The following is a 7,032-nucleotide window of genomic DNA, read 5'->3' as shown; positions in this document are numbered from 1 at the left end:
TACGAATATGGAAAGAAAAAAGATTTTGAGTCTGCAAAATAGTGTATCTTACAACACATTATCCGAACCGTCCATGTTCAAGATTTTCATTTGTTTTTAGATCTACTTGATTTGAACCACTTTTAGAGTTTAAAACTTAATAATTCGATATAAAAATAGATTCTCAAGTCATTTTCAAAAAATTTTATATCAAAATTACATTTATGATAAATTTATGATAAAATTTAGTGGTGCGCCTTAATTGGATTGTTTAAAGTTGCAACCTTATAGAAACCACACCTTTTGTATATATATATATATATATATAGTATGGGTGCTTGTATATTTCTATAGGAGTGAGTCCTTATGTTTTCATGTGGCCTCTTGAAGTGGGTGGAAACTTATAACTTATGGTTCCTGTGTTTGAGAAATAATAAATGTAGAACACTAAACAAAGTTAAAAACCATGACCCTAGTCATCTACTAGGATTCCCATATTGTTTCTCTCGCAACAACGACATTTACAAAGGAAAGGTTTGTATACCTTTTCTATTTTATATAAGATATATACTTCCCTCTATCCAGCTGTCCAATATAGATTAAGTGAGCCACTTACTGTTTGATCTAGATTTGAAGCTTCAGATTATTTTATTTTTAAATTTTTTTACAAATTATTTGAATATAAAATTTGGTACGTGCTATCATCTCAATGAGGCCCATCTAAAAAAAATACAAAAAAAATATTTTTGATAAAATAATTACCAAAATACCCCTAAAACTTTTAGAGGTATTTTGGTCATTTTTTCAATGTGAATATTATTTTTATAATTTTTACAGGTGTAAGTTAAACAGAGGAGTGGACGCCCATGATTTTGTATCAAAATATTTTGTAAAAAAAATTAAAAATAAAATAGTGTAGAGATGCAACATTGTGATTAGAGTCATCTAAGCCATCCATTAAAAATAGATGGATGGAAAAGGGGAAGTATATAAATTTTATGCAATAGGGAAAGCATGCAGTGATTATAGCAAAATCCCAAGATTCAAAATAGTTTTCAGAAACCAGTGCCTCAACTCATATGGCAGGAGACCCAAGTAATGTGCAAAATCTTTGCCCTTATAACCACTTTCTTTCTATTGAAAATTGACTTCCCCAAAATACTAACTTTACCACAAAAAAACATGCAACAAAGTGTGTCTCAATTCAACCTTAGGCCCCTGATTTTTCCAGCCACATAATGGTGAATTCTGGTGAGGGGTCACCGGAAATATAGCAGCGAATATAGGGCAGGCTTTGAAGCAAAAGGAAGGATAATCAATGGTTGAGATTGCATCGCATGAAAATATAGAGAGGAAAGGGAGAAGTGGGAGTGGGCTCGAGGAGCTAGTGGGTCAAGTTTAAGGGGTTATAGAGAAGAAGAAGGATTTGGAGGGGATGGTTGGACCCGGTAGCCGCGACAGGGTTATGGATGCTTCATGCTTTCTGGATGCTTCATGCTTTCAGGGGGTTAAGGTTCATGGTCACATAATAAAGAATTGGAAAAGCGGGCCTACAAAATTTACCCAAATTATTTTATTATTTTGGGGGTTAAGCTTCATGGTCACATAATAAAGAATTGAAAAAAGGGCCCTACAAAATTTACCCTAATTATTTTATTATTTTTAACAGACGCAGACGTCTCTGATAAAGAACATGGACTGGGGTGGGCTCAGGACCCTCCATGTTTCAATCCGAATATATGCTTTTCAAAGATAGCTAATTCAAGATTACAAAGGTCGTTGTGAAAAGTAAGCAGCTAAAAAAGAGAGCTAAATTATGCAGAAATTTTTTATATAGTGCAACATCATTTTATTACCGCATCAAAATACCTTACAATGTGACATCTCCGTTTGTACATGGGAAAAAATGACAGTAAATTGCAAACTTCTACTCATGATGAAGGCCTCATTCCACTAAGTTGAAGCAGTTAAGGAAAAAAGGAGTTTGCAACATCAATAACAAAGCGGTATCTCACATCAGCTTTGGCCAGCCTCTCCATGGCAGTGTTCACATAATCCATCTTTATAACCTCAACTTCAGCAGTGATGTTGTGTTTGCCACAAAAATCGATCATCTTGTGTCTCTTTCATCCCACCAATACTTCCTCCCCCAATTAACTTCCTACCTGTGAATTCAAGCTGACTTTGTCAGACGATATCGTTGTAGTTCTAGTAAAAAAATATCCAGAAAAAAAGCAAGACAGAAACTCAGAGGCAAATTGAAGGCTAGAGACCATTTAAAATTTTGATAAAATCTAGAGCATTTAGCAATTTATAAAGACACACACATGTACACAAATGAAGTGTTTCATAAACAGAATACTGTAGCACTTCAGTCATGAGCATTGTTTCTTATTTTCTGGTTAACTTAGTGTGAGCCTTTGTTCTACCAAATTGAATAGGTGCACAATATTTAACTCTAAACTAACTATTTGCTTACCAAATAGTAATGGCATAACAGGAAGTTGCAACGGCTTCTCTGGCTTAACTTTCCATTGGGCTTTAGTAAATTTATCAATGGCAGCAATTCATGATAAGCTGACACCGTATCGAGAATATAATCCATTGTCCCCATTGCAACCTGGAAAAATTCGAAACCGGAAGGAAAAGTAAAAATAAGAAAACACTAGAGAAGCAAGATGGTTTAGGTACTTGACAAAAATCATCATTAAAACATATAAAAATTAGAATCCAATTGGAATGTTGGACTGTTATTCGTAAGTAACCAAAATATCAATGATCAGCGAGATACTATAGATCTGCATAAAAAAATTGATTTCTAACCTGCATTTGTTCTGAATCACGGCTAACAAGAAACTTATCGGCCTTGAGCCGTTCAATGGCCTCCCTTTCCTTGCTAGGTGATGTGCTGATAACAGCAACCTTGAGCCCAAAAGCCTTAGCAAACTTAACCGCAACATGGCCAAGCCCACCAAGTCCAACCACCCCAAGATGTCTACCAGGCTCTGTAAGGCCATAGTATTTCATGGGGCTATACACGGTGGTCCCTGCACATAACAATGGGGCACTAGCATCGAGAGGGAGGTTCTCTGGGATACGAAAGACAAAGCGTTTGTGAACTACAATCTTGTCAGAGTATCCTCCATAAGTCATTGTGCCATCAGTGTCGGTCGAGTTGAAGGTCATTATCATTTTTGAACACAAGTTCTCGAGGCTCTGCTTGCAATACTCACATGTCTGGCACGCTCCCACTAAGCAACCGACCCCGACCTTATCCTCAACCTTGAACTCTTTCGCATCGCTTCCAGTCTCTGTTACTACCCCTACTATCTCATGCCTGTCAAATATTGTCTTCAATATGTGAATAAAATACTCCACTTAATATTACATAAAACATGGAGAAGAATATCCTAAATCCATATAATTATTGCTTATGAAAGAGATCACGATGTTATTTCTCTAAATGTAGGCTCATGGGAATTGCTTTTGGCTTGGAAATTTAAAAAGTAATTAATTGGCATAAAGGTTATGTGACATTCATATTTCAAGATATTTAAGCAGTTTCGTTTCCTTATGCCATAGCAGGGGAAAGATGTGTTTGAATCATCTAAACCCCGATGAACTTGTTTGAGAGAGAGAGAGAGAGAAGATTTACCCAGGAACAAGAGGATAAACAGAATTTCCCCATTCATTACGAATAAAGTGAAGATCCGAGTGGCATATCCTGCAATTCAGAATTTTTATTGTTACATACTCTGGGTCGTTTGCCCTGCAAACATTCATCTCAAACTATTCAACAAAGGAAAAAGATTATATAAGGATAAAACCTTATAATGTAGAACTATGGATGCCCCTCAAAAATCCATCGGAAAAGGTAGTTTTAATGTTGAAAAACCCTTTGATTGATCATCTCGACATCGAGATGTATGACTATGAAAAATAAAAAGAATTTAAGAAAAACCCTTTGATTGATCATCTCGACATCATGATGTATAATATGAAAAGTAAAAAGATTTTAAGTCTCAGAAATAGTATACTTTACAACATATTATCTATGCTGTCCATTTTCAAGATTTTCATATGTTTATAGATCTACTTGATTTTAACCATTTTTGAAATTTAAAATTTTATAATTAGATATAAAAATAGATTTTGAGATAATCCGAAGAACATTTTACATCAAAATTATATACCAAGATAAAATTTGAAGTTGCACCTTACCTCTGCACCTACAGTTTATACCACTCATGAATTTATATCTAACCATTATAAACTATGATAACTCTTATCAAATTCGCTTTGGGTACTGAATCCTTATTGCCAGAGAAGAGAAGAGTGGGCATTTCGACTGATGGAGGGGATTCTTCTCTCAAAAAATAAGAATAGTGAATCCTAGATTACATATAAGAAGGCATTCTTATGAAAATGTATCTGATTTTTTGAAACTTACAAACACATCAACGACATGTCCAAAATATCTTACAAGCCTCGAACTATCCGGCCAAAGCCAGAGAGTTGAAAACCTTACCTGGGATCTTACACTTCATAAGAATAAAACCTTTCAAAAATGCCATTGTAACTACCATACAAAGAGGCAAATTAAACCCAAATTCTTTTTATTCTTTTAAGTAAATCAACTCATTTGCACCTCACTGTATGATACAAACGTCGAGAAAGAAAAGGCATTGGTCGAATACCTTCGAGAAAATTTGAAGGGGAATAGAATTCCTGAGGTGTCCCTTGCAGCCCACCCAAAAGCTTGTTGAGGATGCTCATGTTCAGGGGCAGTTGTCGACATGATTAACAAGATTCAAAAATAAGAATGAAGCTTAAGGGTTTTAGAGCTTCACTGTTAAACCTCTCCTTTAGTTTGAACTTTGAAGTAAAGTAGCACGGCCTTATTGCTCCTCTTCAGTGTGTGCTAAAACTAAGTAGCAGTGCCTCATAACGGCTCCCGTTCTTGGAATAGAATGAGGAGTCGTCATTGCATGATGTAATCGATGAGGTATACATTTTGAAAATCACAGGATTGAGTCCTAGGACACCCTATGTATAAATGAGTCTCCTCTCAAAAATCTAGTTTTGAGAAGGATTTTGGACCTAAATTTTAAGAACTATGTAATCTCTATTATCGAGACCATGAATACGTAAAATAGACACATTTTAAAATTAAAAATGACAATTTCATTAATAAAACATATAGACCATTGATTTTAAATTTTTTTTAGAAGGATCACACATATACATCGAATAACTATATACCACATAATATACGAATATCTCAATCCCACATAAAATGGGAATATCTCAATTCCACATCATATGGGAATATCTCAATCAATTCCATATGGGATTTCCATATGTCCATATGTGGGTGATTTTGGATAGCACCAAATCCAACAAACTACACATCCCCAAAATCTTGTGTCTAATTTCCATATATGGTTTCAACCAGTGTTTAAAAAAACGTCGAGTCGAACCGGACTCGTCCGGTTTGACTCGAGAATCGCCATGGACGGATCGAATCGGCGAAAAAAACGGGAATCGTCCGGTTCTAGAGAGAACCGGACGATTCTGTACAGTGACTCGCCGATTCACTTTACGGAATCGGCGAGTCCGTACAGTGAATCGGCAAGTCCCGTACAGAATTTTTTTTTTTTTTTTTTGTAATCCATGATAGATTTTTTTTGTAATACTTGATCGATTTTTTTGTAATCCATGATCGAATTGTTTTTTTTTTTTTTGTAATCCATGATCGAATTTTTTGTTTTTTTTTTTTTTTGTAACCCATGATAGAATTTTTTGTAATCCATGATCGAATTTTTTGTAATCCATGATCGAAATGTTTTTTTTTTTTTCTTGTAATCCATGATCGAATTTTTTGTTTTTTGTTTTTTTTTTGTAACCCATGATAGAATTTTTTGTAATCCATGATCGAAATGTTTGTTTTTTTTTTTTGTAATCCATGATCGAAATGTTTGTTTTTTTTTTTTGTAATCCATGATCGAATTTTTTGTTTTTTACTTTTTTTGTAACCCATGATAGAATTTTTTGTAATCCATGATTGAATTTTTTGTAATCCATGATCGAATTGTTTTTTTCTTTTTTTGTAATCCACGATTGAATTTTTTGCTTTTTTTTGTAATCCATGATCGAATTTTATGTAATCCATGATCGAATTTTATGTAATCCATGATCGAATTTTTTGTAATCCATGATTGAATTTTTTGAAAATTTGTGATTTTTTTTTTTTAATTCATGATCGAATTTTTTTTTGTAATCCATGATAGAATTTTTTGAAAATTTGTGATTTTTTTTTTTTAATCCATGATCGATTTTTTTTTTGTAATCCATGATAGAATTTTTTGAAAATTTGTGATTTTTTTTTTTTAATCTATGATCGATTTTTTTGAAAATTTGTTTTTTTTTTTTTTAATCCATATTATTCAAAGAGAAAATGAGAGAGATGATGATTCTGAGGCCACCCTATCCCAGCCATATTATTCACATATCGAGTCCCAACAGCAACAGTGTAGGGATGAGCACGACAGTGCAGGTGAGCATGAAGGATGGACAATCTTCGGAGATTTTAGATTGGGAACACAATAAAACACTAACACTTAAGGATTTGGGAATAGTCAGACGCCTGCTAATATCGATGATTCGTTTTTAGATCGAATCAATGAATTGTTAAACGAATTCAATCAATGGCACCAGCATGACCAAGAAGAACAATAACGTCATCTATCATTTTATTTTTAGATCATATGTTACTAATTTTATGCTTTATTGTAGTCCATGTATGTTGATATACTTATTCCATGATAATTATATGTTTATCCTTTTGTGTGATGTAAATTAAATGCTGAATGGCGGTTCATGCAGGGAAAGAGCATATCAATATTCGCATATTCATTCAAAAACATGAAAATTCTTAATGGAGTACCCTCATTTCTTATTGAATTCCTAAAAAACAATATTTATAATGAATTTTAATAATTTTTTCGGATTTTTTTTAAGCTTTATTCTGATCGATTCACTCGATTTTCGATC

At 33.7% G+C, this 7,032-nt stretch overlaps 1 pseudogene across 1 annotated transcript; it reads right to left on the bottom strand.

Moving 5' to 3' along the window:
* Window positions 1–1,810: 1,810 nt before the first annotated feature.
* Window positions 1,811–4,810, bottom strand: LOC18425547 (putative mannitol dehydrogenase; annotated as a pseudogene). The gene is made up of 5 exons (XR_016043628.1): window positions 4,677–4,810; window positions 3,635–3,703; window positions 2,803–3,316; window positions 2,459–2,599; window positions 1,811–2,144 (listed from the first exon to the last, which is right to left on the bottom strand). The product of XR_016043628.1 is annotated as a putative mannitol dehydrogenase (transcript).
* Between the last annotated feature and the right edge of the window lie 2,222 nt (window positions 4,811–7,032).

The sequence above is a fragment of the Amborella trichopoda genome, chromosome 11, assembly GCF_054954075.1.
Source record: "Amborella trichopoda isolate Santa Cruz 75 chromosome 11, AtrichopodaSantaCruz75HAP2 v2.0, whole genome shotgun sequence".
NCBI classification, from domain to species: domain Eukaryota; kingdom Viridiplantae; phylum Streptophyta; class Magnoliopsida; order Amborellales; family Amborellaceae; genus Amborella; species Amborella trichopoda.
Note: the sequence above shows the minus strand (reverse complement) of the source record. Positions and strands in the feature narration are given on the sequence as shown.